This window comes from Lissotriton vulgaris, chromosome 1_1, assembly GCF_964263255.1.
Source record: "Lissotriton vulgaris chromosome 1_1, aLisVul1.2, whole genome shotgun sequence".
NCBI lineage: Eukaryota > Metazoa > Chordata > Amphibia > Caudata > Salamandridae > Lissotriton > Lissotriton vulgaris.
The window spans coordinates 49,005,990-49,025,387 of record NC_141685.1 but is presented as its reverse complement, the minus strand read 5'-3'; positions in this window follow the sequence as shown (position 1 = coordinate 49,025,387).

Genomic DNA, 19,398 nt, shown 5'->3' with positions numbered 1-19,398 from the left:
ACGGTGCAGGTGGTAGGCACAAATCCCCTCTGTAGGCGTTCCAGGCTCCCCATACCTTGTTCCATGTCTGAGGTCGCCCCCTGGCAGTATACACAGTCTTTTCGCGCAACATACACCAGTCCATGTTGGCCTTCCATTGTACCACCAGGGGGGCCACATCCGAACCCCATCTCTGTGCTATGTCCCGTTTAGCGACCATATTGCCCAGTGTAGCCCATCGGGTCTGCGCCATATCATAATCATTGGGCTCCCAAACATTCAGGAGGCACCTACGCGCCTCCGCAGCTAACTCCACTCCAGTCACCTCCCGCATCACTCTATGGACCTTCTCCCAATAAGGGGCAATAACGGGACACTCCCACAATATATGCAGAAAGGTGGCAAGGGCTCCGCAGCCACGGCGACAGAGGCCATCCGGCGAGAAGCCCATATGCACAAGCCTGGGGCCGGTGACATATACTCGGTGAAGAATTTTAAACTGGACCAGCCTCAGACGTGAGGAAATGGCGACCTCCTTAGGGGAGGACACTGCACTCTGCCAGTCCTCATCGTCTAGTTCCAACCCATCGGTCACCCACTGCTCCCGCAAGCGCTGGAGGAGGTCCACCTGAACGTTTATCAGCTTTTTGTAGGACAGAGAGATGGCGCTATCAGGCATATGCCCGTCCAGCACCCTGTCCTCCAAAGGCGAGCTCTCGGGGATGTCGCCCTTCTCCGGTCTGGCGGCAGTTATTGCATGTTGCAGCTGGGCGTAGCGGAAGAACTCCGTTCCGCTTAATTTATACTCCGCCTGCAGCTGTGGGAAAGTCTTGACCACCCCCCTGGAGAGCATGTCCTCAACCCTCGAGATGCCTATGAGGTCCCACTTCTCAAAGCCCTTGGTGTGCCAAATCTTGCCCAAAATGTCGGAATCAAAGAGAGGGGTAAATCTCGTCAGTCTGCCCTGCCAGCCCTGTATCTTAGTGACCGTTCGCCACGTATGGACCGCCGCCTTGGTCGGGCCCGTGAGGTTCCGATCAAAGGATCTAGAATATAGGGCACGATAGTAATTGCCTCCGTGTAAAAGCCAGCGGTCCATGGCATAGCCGGGGCTGTCCACGGGACCGTAAAAACCATGATTAATAGCGGTAAGTTGAGAGGCCCAGTAGTATCTCCGCACGTCTGGTAACGCAATGCCACCATCATACCATGGCATGGTAAGCTTCCGGACAGCGACACGAGGTCGTCCATCCCAAAGAAGGGCACGCTGCAGGCTCTCAACCTCCCTGAAGTAGCGGGCTGGGACAAGGTCCTGAGTATTCTGCAAGGCATACAGGAACCTGGGCAGGGACATCATTTTAAACAACGCCGCATGGCCCAGCAACGAGAGAGGGAGTTTACGCCAACTCTCCACATCCCGCCGCAGTCGGTGGAGCGGGGGGAGCAAGTTGTGGTCGTACCTTGCCTTAGGGTTGTGTGAAATGTAAATCCCCAAGTACTTAAAGCCTTGTCCCGCCAGTTGGATGTTGCAACCTCTGGGGAGGCGCGGCGTGTCACCCTTGAGGATGTAAAGGGAGGATTTGGCCCAGTTAATAATCAGGCCGGAGTAGCGCCCAAACAGCCTGAGCACGTCGCACGCCACAATAAGCGACTTGCAAGGGGAGGTGAGGTAGAGCAGGATGTCGTCTGCGTACAGGGAAACCCTGTCCTCAAAGCCCGGAGACCAGGAGATCCCATGCAAGTCAGGGTGCGAGCGCAGCATCGCCGCAAGGGGCTCTAGAGCCAGCGCAAACAGGAGCGGAGACAAGGGACAGCCCTGTCTGGTGCCGCGTTGAAGCGCGAAGGGAGCTGACATGCGACCGTTCACCGTAACAGCAGCCAGGGGGCTGGCATAAAGGAGTTGCACCCAGCCCAGGAAACCCGGTCCAAATCCGAGTTTCGTCAACACTGCCCACAAATAATTCCATTCCAAGGAATCAAAGGCCATTGTGGCATCAAGGGAGGCCAGCACCGCCGGTTCCGTAATGGCATGAACTCTGGCCATAACCCCGTGCAAGCGTCTCAGGTTAAGGGCAGTGTTGCGGCGAGGAATAAAACCAGACTGGTCCGGGTGCACCAGGTCACTAATAACCCCGATCAATCGATTAGCCAACAGTTTGGCCAGGATCTTGGGTTCCGCATTGAGGAGGGAAATAGGGCGGTAGGACCTACAAACATCCCGCGGCTTGCCATCCTTGTGAATAACCACTATAGTGGCCAGTCGCTGGTCCAGGGGGAAGACGCCATCCTCACGGGCACGGAGGAACATATCCTTCAGGTGAGGGGAGATCACGTCCGGCCGGATCTTGTATAGTTCAACCGGTATGCCATTGGGTCCGGTTGCCTTGCCCGCACGCAGTGCGCGGATCGCCAGGGCGATCTCGTCCGCAGTGATATCCCGGTCAATGTCTACCCTATCCTCCTCAGAGAGGCAAGGAAGGTCTATCGCCGAGAGGAATTCAGCTGAGTCAGCCTCGGAGCGATCCGAACCGGAGGTATAAACCCCCCGGAAATAATCAGCAAAAGACTCGGCGATGGCACTCGGATCAGTAACCACCACTCCGTCCTCACACAGGATCTCCGGGACTACCCGGCTTGCCATTTCCCGCCTGTCCAGCCAGGCCAGCAATTTACCAGCCTTGTCCCCGACATCATAGATGCGGCCCTGCTGCTCCTTCGCTAAGATCAGCGCTGCATTCGTGGCGAGATCGTGGTACTCCGATTGTTTCAGAGAGAGTTCGTGCAGGAGAGAGGGTTCGGGCTCGGGCCCCAGACGGGACTCGAGATCCAAGACCTCCTCCTCAACCTGCAGGAGATCAGCATCACAAGTTCGTTTAGTCGCCGCGATGAGGGCTAGGGCCTCACCCCGCAACACCGTTTTGAAGGCCTCCCAAAGGGTGACCGCAGAGCGCACTGAGCCAGTATTTTCTGTAAAGTATAGGTCGATGGCCTTGGCCAAAAGTGCACGCGTGTTATGGTTGCGGAAATACCAGGGATTCACCGCTGCCGGGCGGCTGGACAGAAGGACACCGAAGTCAAATGAGATCCACAGCGGCGAGTGGTCGGAAACGCCCCTTGCCAAAAAACGCGCCTCAGAGACGGCAGGCGATTGCGCCGCCAGGGTGAGGACATAGTCCAGGCGGGACAGGCTTCCATGGGCACCGGAGAGGAACGAAAACTGGCGAAGCGCCGGATGTAATAGCCGCCAACAATCCACCAGACCCATAGAGTCAAGGAAGGTCGGCAGCCACATTTGGGAACCCGGGAGGTCTCTCGATGGCTGACGGTCTAGAGCGCCGGAGCAGACTGAATTGAAATCACCCCCTAGGATCAACAGGCCCGAAGGCAGGGACAAAATGGCGCCACCAAGGTCCCGGAAGGTGCTAGATTGGAGGCCAGGGGGAACATAAACCGATAGCAAGGCCAGGGAACGCCCCTCCCACCTTCCCGCCACAGCTGCGTAGCGCCCCCTTTCATCTAGCAGGGTGACGTCTATCTCAAGAGGAAGGGACGCACGTACAAGGATGCCCGCCCCCCGGGAGCCCGAGGAGAACCCAGAGTGGGCGACCATTTTGTAGCCCTTGCGGTTCAGGGCCCTACAAGAGTTACCCACTAAGTGCGTTTCCTGTAGTAACACAATATCAGGCATGTTCCTTTTTATCAACTGGAGCACCACCCCTCTCTTAACCCGGTCACCTAATCCATTGACATTCCAGCTAAGCACTTTTAATTTCCTACCCCCCATCCCCGAACCACCCGCCCCACCCGACTCCATCCAACCCAAACGTCCATTGTACAGTAAAACACACAGTCCATTGCCTCAAGGAAGAAAAAGAGATAGAACAAACAATCAACAAAACCCGCAAAGTTGCACCCCCCACCCTGCACCCCTGCATGTGACTAAAAAGCCCCCCCAACCAGCAGTGTGCCTGTCGCCCCATAACTACTCTACAAAAAGACACCCAGAGGAGTAAGGAATCTCCGCGAACACCTCCCGCCACCCTCCATGTACTGACAGGAAAGATAGTACGGCATCTGAAAGCAACATTAGGTAGCCACTGAGGCAAGCAAGAGAATTAATTAGTCACCCAGTACAGAACCAAGTCTCATAGGTCCGAGCCACCAGCAGCGCCACCCTCATGGTCCTCCTGTGCATCTCGGCGCGGTGGTAGAGTGTCCAGCCAGTCACTGACGTTCTCAGCGAAGTCGAAGAACAGGGCATGGCCCTCGTATTCGATCCGGAGCTTAGCAGGGAACATCATAGAGTACTTGAAGCCTAGGTCCCGTAGTCGTCGCTTCACCCCAGAATAGCTTTGGCGCTGTCGCTGAACCGTCCTGGTGAAATCTGGGTAGAAATGGACATCAGCGTTTTGAAATTTAAGTGGTCCATGTCGCCTGGAAGCCTGCAGGATAGCATCCCTGTCGCGGAAGTTAAGCAGCCGGGCCACGATGGGTCTAGGTGCCACGCCAGTCTTCGGCGGGCCACCCGGTACCCGGTGGGCACGCTCCACCGAGAAAAAGTTGCTGAGGCCAGGCGGGGCCAGATGAGTCCTGATCAAGTCTTCAACGAGGAGGTCCGTCGCCGCCTCCTCCGAACCCTCCGGTACGCCGAGAATGCGGACGTTCTGCCGCCTGGCCCGGCTTTTGAAATCATCCAGCCGCCTCGCGAAGTTCTCCGCTGTCCTCTGCAGGTTCCGGACCTCCGTTTGCAAATCCGAAACGTCTTCCGTAAGACTGGCCGCCTTGATGTCCAGGTTCTTAACCCTGTCATTGGTTTTGCCCAAATCGGCTCTGATGAGGGACAGATCAACGGCCATGCCATCCACCTTGTGCGTGAGGACTTCATGTTGTTGCTGCATGTCCGCCCGGAAACTTGTAATGGCTCCCAAAATGTCGGTCAAAGTGGGCTCAGAGCCGTCCGGCGAGCCCGAATGTGGAATGCCCTTGGCAGAGGGACCAGTAACAGGCGGTGTTTTCGGCTGAGTGTAGCGCTCAATCCGATTCTGCTGCTGTTGTTGCGATTTACTGCGCACTCCTCTATTAGATGGCTTGTCGAGGTCCCCCTTGCCCGCCATGTCAGGTCCCAGAGAACAAAGGGCTATGCCAGGCAAGTCCAAGCCCAGAGACCCGAGGTGATCTCCGGGGCGTCAATGGGAAACCGGTCCAGGTGTGCCCCTCCGTCCAAATAGTGCCGCTGTCCAGTACACTTCTCCGTTGACGAAAGCAGGCTGGCACTCCGCAGATCGGCAAGGCGTAGCAGCGGAGTCCGCAGAGACAATGGCACCGAGCTGGCACGGAGTCCCACTCGACGTAGCTCCGCGTAGGAGACACCGATTCGAATTCTGAAAATGGTGCTCGCCTCAGGGGGCCCTCAGCAACGAGTATCCACCCTCGTGGATCAGGATTACGGGCAGGATAGTTGCGGAGGATCGGAAGGTTGCCCGCGAAGCTCCTCCCCCCGCTCCCAACTTCTTATCTCTCTTCCAGTTGGCCAAAGTATGTTTTCTTTACGTCAACGCTTTTTGAACATCATTTTGCAATCGTGTCTTCTGTCTACTCCCCAGTGTTTCCATTTTTTTAACTCTAAAGATAGCCCCTCCAAGTGGAATCCTTTCTGATGTGAGTGGAAGTGCGGCTGGTGTCCTTAATGAATCTAATGGTGCCCATCATCAGCCGCTCTGAACCTCTCTTTAGCTTCAAGTCTCCAACTTTGTGAACATGAGCAAGGCTCAATTAAAGTTCCCCGCCCCGGCTTCTCAAGGTGGCATTGGTCATCTTCAATAAACCAAGAGTCCTACTGGGGCCATTCCTCGACCCTCTGCTTCTTATCCACCTTTTTACCCCATAGGTTCAGTCTTCTGGGTCTGAGATTGCTGGTTCCACCGGTCCTCTCAATTCTGCCATCATCCAGGGGTATAGAGCAACACCTGCTCCTTGAGGTGTTTCTACTTCTTGACCCGCGTCATCTCTAGGTCTTTCGATCGCTCTCTCAGTGGGAGTGATTTCTTTCTGTCTTCATTGAATGATTTGCCACAGCTCGGAGTTAGGCTGGAAGGAGGCTCGTTATCTAGGAACATTTTACTATAGATTCATAGAGTCAATTTAGCTTCTCCCAGGGACTTGTCATAGTGCTTTTGCGAATTTCAGACAAATATGAGTCTGAAGGGGACCCACTGGGATGGTGTGTCATTCTTGAGAAGGAAGTCTGTGATGTGCCCCTCTTATTTTCTTTGCTTTAATGTGGACGCTGCCAGGTTACTGTTGACTTAATGGCCGTGTATGAGACATAGTCCGAGGACTTTGCTAGTGGGGGCCCATCCATCACTCCAGTATGTACAATCCTGGTGTATGGGTGTGTCCTCCAAGCAACTCCAGATGTGGTGTAGGGTCTTAAGCTCATACGCTTGGATATCCGATTTCCTACACGCCTCTTAGAAGACTCCTGATTCTAATGTTGTGTCTCAATCACTGAGCAAGAGTTGGCTGTACTAGTCTGCTAGGGTCAAAATCTTATTTCCCTTTGTGATGTATCTTTTCTGATCTTTAATCCACTGTTCAAGGTTGATGACTCAGACTACCAGTTTGTCAAATTTCATTTCCCGGAGATACTCTAGTTGGTCTCCCCTTATAACGCCTTCCTCCTTCTTGAGTCTTTCCAAAATCTGAAGCAGAGAATCTTGGGTGACATTGGTCCCAGGGGACCAAGTCTGTTGACTTCTCAGCTGTCCCTTTGTTTGTCATCAGTGTTTCTGTTTTTTAAGTGAGGGATCTCTGTGCCCCCGTTAGCTGAGAGGTTTTGTTTCCTCCCCCTGCGGCTCCTCTATATTGGTCTGTCCTGTAGGTTTCTCCTAATAGTGACAAACCATGGATCCCACTTTTGTCCTCAGAGTGCACGTCAGGCGTAGACGATTTTGTCCGGTGCTCCTCAAAGACACTCTCTGGTAGCTTATGGTGCAAGTCCCCTGCCCACAGACCGTGGTGCCACCCTCAGGGTCGAGGTAGGTGGAAGTCAGGGTAGACCTCTTTTCTTTAGAGTGCGCAGAGCTCTGTAATACCAGATCAGGAAACTCCCTGGCCATGCTTAACCTCTCCCTGCTCTCTGCTGTCTCTCAGTTTATTCTTGTAGTAGCGGTGTTGATGAACCCGGCATGAGTATCAGTCTTGGGAGTGGAACCATTCTCCCTCACCCGGTACTCCTGGGTTTATCTGGCTTGTGTGGTGTGCAGATGGCCCTCAGCTCTTAGGTCCGCGTTGCCACCTGTTGGACAGTATAGGTTTCCTACAGGTCTCTCAGGGATACTGGAGTCTCTCACGTACTCGCCTCTCTGCCTGTCTGTAAATTGATGGCAAGGCGGGTGCTGATTCTTCTTGGATTTCTGCTTGGTTCCTCAACTCAGCCTGAGGTCAGACTCATGTCATCACGCCTCCTCAATATAGCCCCAGACGTATCTCTTGCCCTCTTCATCTTTCATCGAAGTTGGACGTGGGTGAAACAGAGCTGGACCTTTGATGTGACTGGTGTCAGATGCCTATGAGCCTTTGATTTCTGAAATAAAGTCTGCTTACCTTTCGTTTTTGCCCTAACTGTCGTCGCTGGAGTGAAGACACCAGGATTGTTTGACTCTTGGGTGGCTTCCTGGTCACCAGATGGCTGGTGACAGCCTGCTTCCTTAACACAAGTGGTGGGACATTCTATGCCTCATTGTTTTTCTGTTCCTAAAGGGAAATGCTGGCTCTGAAATTCAACCAACATGTGGGAAGGATCAACCTGCAACTGGTCTCCAATTGACTTTCCCACGATACACCTGTGACAGAGTATTTACATTCTTATCTCTGACTAATCTGGTCCAGGAAGGGCGTGCGGTTTGCTCCAGCCCCTGATCACCTGCTCTCCGTACGTTTTCTTAGTAACAAAACTGGAATAATTGCTTTATTCTGAAGACTCAATCTTGTCTTTAAACCTGGGTATGTTATCTTCTTCTTAGCATATAGTGAACCCTGAAGATTTGTTTCTTGAGTCGTGTCCCTCTCACAAATATTTATATCTCCTCCTACGTAAGGTGATTTTAGCTCATCTGTGTTTTACATGAATGATAGTTCTATGATTACTGGTGCTCTTACACCTCAGGTTGATATCCCTTTGGGTACTTTCTCTTTTGGTTTAGATTTCTAGTTTGTTGCTTTACGCGATACTGGCAGAGCCGGTTAAATTGGATTTCAATTATAATGCACTACAGCTATTGATACAACATGATTAACTATAATCTGTCTATTGGTCGCCTTGATTTTGCAGAAATATACATTATTAGTATGTGTATGCATTTTTATGAGGTCAACTGATCTATAGGTTTACATCTTGGGTGCAAGTCCCAAAAGCATTCATGAATATTGAACTGTGCTGCAGGAGCGCTTACTGTACTCCTGGAGGCCTCCTCAATGGGTCGGACATGTCCAACGCCCCATTATTAAAGCATTCATTGAGTTTTCAAAAAAGGAATGATATCACAATATTTTATAAGTGATGTTGGGTAAACATATTAGCTTTGACCATAATTTCAATATCCGCGCGCTCATCGTTCATGTTGGTAGATCTACGCAGACAACACACAGTAATAACCACTCCCTCATATATCATTAGCTGATCGAACATGCGCTGCTTAATTGTACTGAAATAGGGACCAGATGTACGACCATTGGCTTTTGCGACTCGCAAATTGCGAAAATTGGGAGCCGCAAAACCCAATGTACAACAGTGTCAGAGATACTGTTAGCGATTTCCAATGGGGTCGCAAAATGCGAGGCTCATGAATATTAATGAGCCACTTGCAATTTGTGACCCCGTTGGGAATGGCTGGCCCTCCCAAAGACGGTGGCCTGCTGGGCTCAGCAGACCTCCATGTCTGGGGCTGCTTTTAAATAAAGCAGTTTTTTAAAAAATACAGGCCGTTTCCCTTAAAGGTCCCTAGGACCACTGCCTGCCCTTAAAAAGTATTTTCCCATGCATTCCCAAATGGGACGGGGTACCCAATAGGTACTCGCATATTGCGCACGCAATTTCAAGGGTGCAAGGGTTCCAAAAGGACACCCTGTTGCACCCCTGAAATGTGCATGTGTGCACATGTGGCACACATACATGCCGTAAGGGCATGTATGTGTGCCACATGGCATTTTGAAAAGAGCAAAAAAGTGCTTTTTTCTAGGAAATCGCAAATTACCACCAACTTGAAGTGCGTGGTAATTTGGGATTCCTTAAGGTAATATCCCAATTAGCAATGCCTACTAGCATAGCATTTAGGGAATCGCATATTGCGATTCTCTAAATGCATGCGCAAAATAGGGAATTGCAATTTTTGTGATTCCTTATTTTGCAAGTAGGTTTGTGCCTACCTACATTGCACACCGCTAAATTGCAATTGCTGAAATTCTGCGAATTTTAGCTTGTGCGATCTCAATTTAGCTTGATAGATCTGGCCCTTTATCCCTCTGCTGCAGACATTCTCGGCAGCTCCCACCCCTATGTATGCAGTGATTACTCTGGCCTTTTAATGCGTGGGGGGGGAGGCTGTACAGAATTGGCATACCAATGCCCCGACCCCCCAAGCCACCTTGGGGGCATAACAGGGCAGATCCCTACCTGATTACCCCACCAGGGCGGCAGAAAGCTCACTAGGCACAGACATGTTTTTATTAATGTGCCTACCTGTGGATTTTGTTAAGTAACAATGGGGTAACCCGAAATGCTACCTGACCGGGGTCAAAACTGCAGTACAATAAACAATTGGTCGGTGTAGCAACAATTTAACAGTACGAAAGAAATGGTGGCATTCACAACACCAAACCTGCAAATCCGCAATGTATGCGATTTATTTTCAAAGCATCGATAACTTGTTATGGACAACACAGTTATTCATATATGCGGAACAAGATTCTATTTGCAATAATGGTGCTCTAGTGCAGGAGGAGGGGTAGGAGTGTTCTGGATCAAAGTGAGTGAGTGAAGGTAATAGATAAGGGAGAGGTAATGTGACATATATACATTAAATATACATAATGAAACCTGTCTGGCCTATAACAGGACAAATATTCAAGTATATACACATAGCACTATAAGGACACTGATAATAAATTTCAGTCGTCAGAGCTTGTCTTAAGGTGGGTAATGTTCAACGTTTCGACCCCTTAAATGTTCAAGGTAGTTCAATCCTTAGTGTGGGGTCTTCATCAGGACAGTGTGAGAGAGCACCTGTAAATGATTGAATAATCCGTGTTAGAAGCGTGTCCTAATGGTTTGATGTGAATGCTCATAATAACGGATATTAATTACCCAATCTAGCAAGCTATTACATCCCACGTCACAGCCAAAAGACTTGTGGGAACCGTATAGAGCCTATTTGAGACAAAAATAAACGGTTGCTTAATATGCAAATGGGAAGATTTGAGGAGGGGGAAGGAAGGCACAAGAAGCTACATGGTTTTAAACTGGATGAGATGATGACAATTGGGATACATTATTATATTTGTATATTACCGCCTGGATTCTGTCCGGAACGGTTGCTCCCCCACGCTCCCTGCTCGATCTATCTGCAGCCCTTACAGCCCGCAGCTGAAGCCTCTTGCACCCTCGACCTCCCGACTGCTCCTGGTATCGTAGCCTCAGATCGCATAGAAGCGCTTTGAAGCTCTCACTCTGGAAGCGCTTTAGAAACCTAATTGTATCATCTGCCTCGCGCTCTGTGCATAGTCGAGCTTTGAAGCTCTCGCTCCTGCAGCGCCTTGAAAACTGCATTGTATCATCTGCCTCACGCTCTGCGCTTCTTTCACTAGACTAATTGCGCTTTGAATATCATTAGCGTGTAGCGCTTAGGAATCCCAACTGTGCTCATTGAATTAGCGCTGTGTATTTTCTCTTTACATCTGTGTTGTGTAACGCTTCCAAGGTTGGTTGCTCTGTGGATAGCGCTTTAAGTGTACACATTGTGCAGGATTTAAGTGCCCTTGATAGCTTGCTGGCGAGCATTGTATTGTGCCTTCGCTGTTTGTTTTCACTTTCATCCCTCCATTTTGTGTTTTGCTCTCCCCTAACCCGCCTCTCTGATCCCGCCTCCCTGCTGACCCTCCCACGCTCCGCCCCCTCCACTGTCCATTTATGTCAGATGGTCCCACGCGCAGCGTCCACGCGCTACGGCCTCGCCGAAGGTGCGCCAAAGGTAAGCCCGTCAACGCCCGTCCGCGCCTGGACCACGCCCAGCGCCAGAGCCCCTGGTCCTCGTAATGCCCACCCCTCCCGCATTACTTACGATGTCACCACCCTCCTAGCCCTTAACCCTGGCCGCTCCCCCATCTGCGTCCAAGCCGCTCCTGGACACACCCATGGACCAAGTTCGACGGCACCAAGAACAACTCCTCATCTACGAACACACAACAGATATCCGATCCCAACCACCTACAATGCTTCCTGCTCAACACCCGCTCGGTCCACAGACACGCCATTGACCTCTAGAATCTACTCGACACCATCTCTCCGGACGTCGCTTTCCTAACAGAAACATGGATGAATGCCTCTTCAGCCCCAGACATCACCATTGCCATCCCGGAAGGCTATAAGATCATTCGCAAGGACCGTACCGGCCACACAGGAGGAGGCATCGCTATCGTCCACAAGAAATCCATCCGCATCTCAACCAGCTCAGACGTCAATCTCGCCAATTCTGAACACCTTCACTTCCAGATCCACATCGACCCCAAGACCACACTCAGAGGCACCCTCCTTTACAGGCCACCAGGACCCCGCGCACAATTTAGTGAAGACATCACGGACTTCATCACTCCACACGCGCTCCCCTCCGAGGACTACATCCTTTTGGGAGACCTCAACTTTCACCTTGAAAAGAACAACGACCGCAACACCACCACCCTCTTGGACAACCTCACTAACCTCGGACTTAAACAACTTGTCACTACCCCCACCCACATCGCAGGTCACACACTCGACCCTATCTTCACCTCCAGCAAGCATGTTTCCTTCAGCCACACCACAACTCTCCTTTGGACTGACCACAGCTGCGTTCACTTCACCTACAACAAGCCCACACCCAACAACCACCCCCAACCCACTCTGCAAAGAAACTGGAACAAAATCACCATCGACCAGATCTCCTCATCGCTTCTTCAAAAGCCCCCCGCCCACTCCTCAAACCCAGACCAAGCAGCCACCAACCTCACCCAATGGTTATCCAACAGCGCCGACATCCTAGCACCACTGAAAAAACGACAAATCAAACTAGGCAGCAAGAAGGCCTCCTGGTTCAACGATGATCTTAAGAAATCCAAGAAACTCTGTCGCTCCCTCGAGAAGGCCTGGAAAATAGACCCAACCACCAGCACCAAGGACGCCTTCAAAAACGCCACCCGCATACACCACCAACTAATCCGAAATGCCAAGAAAGCAGCCTTCAAGGACCGTCTAGACAACAACGCCCACAACAGCAAGGAATTATTCAACATCGTCAAGGAATTTACCAACCCCTCAGCCAACTCCAACGACATCACCCCCTCCCAAGCCCTCTGCGACTCCCTAGCCTCATTCTTCCACAACAAAATTGCAGACATCCACAACAGCTTCGACAACCAACCCGAAGACCAACCCACCCAATCCCCTGCAGGACCCCCACCCCCCCTGAACATCCTCAATGACTGGAAGCCAATCTCCACTGATGAACTCTATCCACTCAGGATCCCCCACAGACCCTTGCCCTCACCACATCTTTAACAAAGCAGACTCCATTATTGCACCGCACCTCCGAGACGTCATCAACTACTCCCTCAACTCCGCAACCTTCCCGGAAAGCTGGAAACATGCCGAACTCAGCGCCCTCCTGAAGAAACCCACAGCTGACCCCACCGAACTCAAAAACTATCGCCCTATCTCACTCCTTCCATTCCCGGCCAAAGTCATCGAGAAAGCTGTCAACAACCAGCTCGCCGCATTCCTCGAAACCAACAAATCCCTCGACTCCTCACAATCCGGCTTCCGAGCCAAGCACAGCACCGAAACCGCCCTCATCGCAGCAACAGACGACATTCGAACTCTACTGGACAATGGAGACACAGTCGCCCTCATCCTCCTCGACCTCTCCGCAGCCTTCGACACAGTCTGCCATAGCACCCTTCTACAGCGCCTCAAAAACATCGGAATCCAAGGAAAAGCACTGGAATGGATCACCTCGTTCCTCTCCGGAAGAACCCAGAGAGTCCGCCTTCCACCATTCAAGTCAGAGGCCACTGAAGTCATCTGCGGCGTACCTCAAGGGTCCTCACTCAGTCCCACCCTCTTCAACGTTTACATGAGCCCCCTCGCGGCCATCGCACGCCAACATAACCTCAACATCATCTCCTACGCCGACGACACTCAACTGATCCTATCACTCACCAGAGACCCTAACACGGCCAAAACCAACCTACACGAAGGAATGCAAGAAGTAGCCGAATGGATGAAGCACAGCCGTCTGAAACTGAACTCAGACAAAACAGAAGTCCTCATCTTAGGTACCTCCCCCTCCGCCTGGGACGACTCTTGGTGGCCAGAGGCCCTTGGAAAAGCACCCATCCCGACGGACCACGCACGGAACCTGGGCGTCATCCTAGATTCCTCACTCTCGATGAACAGACAAGTCAACGCCGTTTCTTCATCTTGCTTCAACATTCTTCGCATGCTCAAAAAAACCTTTCGCTGGATCCCTACCGAAACTAGAAAAACAGTCACCCACGCTCTGGTCACGAGCCGACTGGACTACGGAAACACCCTCTACGCCGGCACCACCGCAAAACTCCAGAAAAAACTACAACGCATCCAGAAGGCCGAAGGCCAGGCTCATATTAGACATCCCGCCTAGAGAACACATCTCTGATCACCTGAAAAACCTCCACTGGCTCCCCGTCAATAAGAGGATCACTTTCCGACTCCTAACCCACGCACACAAAGCACTCTACGAAATCGGACCCGAATGCCTCAACACACGACTATCCTTCTACACCCCCTCCCGCCAGCTACGATCCTCCAACCAAGCCCTTGCCACTGTACCTCGCATCAACAAAACCACCATGGGAGGTAGATCCTTCTCCTACCTAGCAGCTAAAACTTGGAACTCACTTCCCACTCACCTTCGCCTTACTCAGAACCACCTAGCATTCAGAAAGCAACTCAAAACGTGGATATTCGACAAGTAACTCCCCACCCTTCTACAAGCGCCTTGAGACCCTCTGGGTATGTAGCGCGCTATATAAATCTTTTGACTTGACTTGACTTGACTATATTAGATAAAAACTCCAGCAGTGAAGGAAATACATCTGTATATTGTGTTGGCACTGCTGAGTATTAGTGATGAATGTCTTATGAGCTAATGGGTAATGTATGTTATGTGAAAATATGAATAACATATTAAAAATCCCTAACAGCAACCCCAGGCCTTAGACATCCTGCAAGCTACCTGATTAGTGACATCTTTGCCCCTCACAGCCCAGCAGCACTACCGGGATTTAGTTCTAACCAATAATATATAACAGTGGATTTGTATTTTAAATCATCTTTTTTGTTTTCATGAAATAATCTGGCTACACTATCAAGTATGACAGAAGCTTCAGCTTCATTATCTGTTAGTTTCATCAATCAGTGGCTCCGATAATCCGCTTTGATTTTCTCCAGTGATCCTGTGGTGAAATCTCTGACACTTAATACTTCTCTGACACACTTCATCTGTCTGTGTCTCAAAGCTGATCAAACTGAACCCTCTGAATGTCTGCCTGACCCCATCTCATTTCAAACATGTTTTGTCATCCTATTCCTTCATATACACATTTTTCCACCCCCATCCACAAGCCCATATCTTTTTTCCAATGTTTAAAACACGGTGGCCAGAGGGGTTTAGCACCCCCTAATCTGCCCACGTTACATCTGGTTACCATCAATCCGAGATTATGAAATATTTTCTGATATCTGGGTAGTGTTTCATCATCCCACATTCTCAAGACAAAAAAGTTTGCAACAGACTTTGTGGCAGCCCCCGAGGCCTTGTCAAACACCCAGCCACCCTTTGTCAATAGGGTCTTGAGCAGGAGCAATCACACAGTGTGTGAGTTAATGTCCCTGGATGACCACAGCCCCTAAGGCACTTATCTGAGCCGACTAATCCACATCTGTTAATCGGTATCCTGGTGTAATAGCTCCTGTGCAGGATTTTTAATTGTAAAAACAAGAACACAGTTAGTTCAAGACTTCTCTCGTTCTCTGAAGTGCCCTGCCCCATTCCTCCTCAACTATAGCTTCAAGATTTGCCACCCATTTCTCCTTGAACTTATAGTGCGCGCCCGTAGAGTAGCTATTATTTTGTATATGAGACATACTGCTTTCCTAGGGTATGGTTTAATAAGAACTCCCTCCAATGTCCAACATCCATTCTCAGTGCATTTATGACTCCCCTGCATTCTAGTTCTTTTACGCTGCATGTGCCCTTCAGGTTGGTGTTTTTAATGTGAATTCTTACTCCATGTTTAAACAATGCTTTTGCTACTTGCCAGGGGCGAAGTACAATTTAAAATATTTAAGGAAGATTTCTGCTAACTCCTTTTTAACAATATTGGGGTGCATCCTTGCAGTTTAGAGTTACGAATTCAGATGGCTAGCATATGTTGTCAACAAACAGGAGAACGGAGGCCATTGAACATACACTTCAGAAAATGGAGTAAATCAGTTTGTGACCCAGGGTATAAAATAGGGCACACCTTAACTGACATTAAAATAGGTTTGGTTAATTTAATACTGCTGAAATAGTCAAACAGTGCAAAATCAGTTCACTTATTTTCTCTTTAAGGTTATTTATGGGCCAAGTTTTGTTTGCTAATGATTCAAAAGTAATAATAACAAATGAAAAATATATTTTATAAAATGGCTTCACTGTCTGTTTCCATTATTTTAACTCCAGGGCTAAATGTTTAATGTAGCTTGATCGATGCCCTGATTTTTATTAATTTAGTTTTTTGGTGTGTGTTAGCGGGAATTTGGGGGGAGGTTTATTGGCTGCTCGGGGGGAATTTTTTTTAATCCTGCACCTCGCTGCCTCTTTGTAGGGAGTCCTGCAGAAGTAGCTTTTCATTTGCACTTTTGTGTTTTTAAATGAATCCACAGTGCTCATTCCCCTCGCTCCTGAGTGGTACTTCGGGGGATAATACGCGAGACAGCGGCCATCTTGGACGCTACACGCGTTGACAGCGGTCAGCAATCTAGATGACTCACGCTGCTCACCAGCTCCAGCCACACCCTCTTAAGACGAGGCTTGCCCGGAAGCGCAGCAGACGAGCGCCGATTCGGCGCATCTATGGCATGCCCGTCTGCGCCCGTCCGCGCTAAGTCAGCGCTCAGGGCCAGTCACTCTGTCCGGATTGCAGGTGATTTGGACCGTTTTTACCAGTGAGGGATTGAAACTTTTGACCCCCACGTCCCCCCTGTCCTTCCCACAGTGTTTGGTCCACGGGGCCTTCCAAGGACTTTTCCTGTGCAGACTGTGGTTTCATATTTGTTTCTGAGCCCCAGGCAACGCCTTTAGCTGCTAATGTTCCCAAGGCGCGGGACATCAGCGCCTGCCTTATTAATGCCAGATCGGTGAATAAGCACTATGTGGATATTGCCGATTTGATTATGGATAATGGCCTGGATATTCTGTTTGCCCACTCTAACCCCATAGTTGCTCTGGCCACACCTGCTGGTTTCAAAGTCCATCGGGTGGATCGCCAGATGGGCAGAGGTAGTGGCCTCGCCATTTGGCTCAGGGACGACTGGGTTCTTCGTAGCGAACCATCCTCCCTTTTTGGGGACTGTGAGGTTCTTCCCTTTAGCATACAATTCTCTGCCCATTTTACGCTTGGGGGGTCCCTGGTCTATCGTCCACCCGGACCGTTTAAGAATTTTTGGGACTCATCAGGGGACGCTTTGGCAGAGCGTGCTTTGCGTTTCTCCAAGTATGTGTTTCTCCGTGATGTTAATATCCACGCGGAGGCGCCTGACTCCTTAATCCTTCTGGACCACTTTCCACTTGGCGAACCTCTCTCAAAGAGTCCTGTTTCCCACCCATCTTGGAGGTCACACCCTAGATATCATCGGGGCAAATTTCCCTTTATTGGTGAAAAGACCAAGGCCGGTTGCTTGGTCCGACCATTTTCCTATCTACTTTTCTTGGGCCACGAATAATCTCTCTCGACAGGTCCATTGCCATCGCCCCCCAGCCTTTGGGAGATTGGACCTAGAGACACTTGGTACGTCGCTGGCCGCCTCTCGCCCCTCCCTTACAGGGGACTTGGAAGATAACATAGTCCAGTTTGACAATTGGATTACTTGCTCACTTGTGTCTTCGTGTGCTCCCTGCAAGTCCAAATTTAGGAGAGAGTCCCCCTCCAAGCCTTGGTTTTCCTCTAAACTGGCTACTATGAAACATGAGTGCAAAACAGCTGAGAGAGCTTGGCGGGTCAGGGGCTATCGCCCAATTGATAAAAACTCTCTCAGTGCTAAATAAAGACTCTATTACGCGACCATTGGGGAGACCAAAGGCCAGTATTTTGCTAAGCGCATTGATCGTGCTAAAAATAACTCTAAAGAGATCTTCTCTGTTGTTCAAAGCTTTTTGGCTCCTAGGGCACAGGCGGCTGCTGCTCCGGTTTCTGATACTTGGTGCAACTCCTTGGCGCCCTTTTTTAAGGATAAAATAACTAGCATTCAAGAATCGCTATGCATCTCTCCTGAGATTCCCGATGCGGCGTTCTCTTCACCGGGGAGCAGGGCTGAGCCACTCTCTACCTTCTCGGAGTTTAGGCCAATTGATCTGGCCACCTCCCTTAAGATTGTGAAGGTCCTCAAGTCTGGCTCTCCCATTGATCCCTGCGCTGCCAGGCTTTTGTCGGATCTGGCCGACACTTTAAACACTGAAGTGAATTGTATGATCAATAAATCATTCTGTTTGGCTTGTGTGCCTATGGCTTGGAAACATGCCTTGATTCTTCCCTTAATAAAGAAACCTTCTCTGGACCCCTCACTAACAGCAAATTAGCGTCCCATCTCGTTGCTTCCTAGTCTGGCGAAAGTCTGCGAAAAGGCTGTTACTTTCCAACTCACCAATTTTGTTGAGGATGAAAATAGGCTTCATCCGGCTCAGTCGGGCTTCCGTGCTGCGCATAGTCGGAATCAGCGCTACTGGAGGTGACTGAGGCTATTAGGGCGTGTTTGGATGCCGGCGGTAGAGCAGCATTGGTTATGCTTGATCTCTCGGCGGCATTCAACACTGTCCCTCATGCCTTGCTTCTTAATCGCCTATCCGCCATTGGTATCTCTGGCAGTGCCATGCAATGGATCAGCTACTTTCTGGAGGGCCGGCAGCAGCAGGTCTGGCTTCCACCGTGTGCCTCTGCATCCATGCCTGTGACTACAGGCGTGCCGCAGGGTTCATCACTTAACCCCCTCCTGTTTAACCTCTACGTGACTTCGCTGGTGGCTATGGCGGAGTCACTGGGGGCTAAGGTTATGGCATACGCTGATGATACACAGCTGCTGTTTACTTGGCCCAAGGGGGAAGTTTCCGTGGAGATGGCCCAACACTGCCTTTCTTCAGTCTTCCACTGGTTGGCCATGGCCCAGCTGAAATGTAATGAGGGAAAGTCCGAGGTTCTGTTGTTTGGTTCCTTTCCCCCGTATTTCAGAGAAAGGTTTTGGCCTCCAGGCTTCCCTCGTCCCTCTGAAAGAACTGGAGCCGTAAAAAATCTTGGAGTCTGGTTTGACGAAAACTTGAACTTCACAACGCATGTGAAGAAACTATCCGGATCCTGCTTTGGCATGCTCAAGAGTCTGAGGAAGCTTCTTCCTTTCTTGCCTAGCACTTCAAGAGAAACAGTGGTCTGTGCGTTAATTCTTTCCTGTCTGGACTACGCCAATGCCCTTTTGGTCGGTTGTCCGGGGTCCCTGGTAAAAATATTACAAGTGGTCCAAAACTCTGCGGTTAGACTCCTCGTGGGCCTGTCTCCCAGGGACAGTGTCAGGCTACATCTGCGCGCCCTACACTGACTACCAGTGGAATCGAGCCTGAAATTTAAAATGTTGACTATAGCGCATTGGGCCCTGTATGGCACAGGACCTGTTTACCTGCAGATGAGATTCCTGGGAGACAGCTTCGGTCCTCTGCTCTATTGCTGATGCAGACCCCGAAGTTTAAGCGCCAGCGCCTGGAAGGTAATTCCTTTATGCGCAGGGCTGTTCTGGCCTGGAACTTGCTGCCTCTAGCCTTACGAAGCATGCAAGACCCACTGGTGTTCAGGAAGAAACTTATAACTCTGCTTTTTTAATCA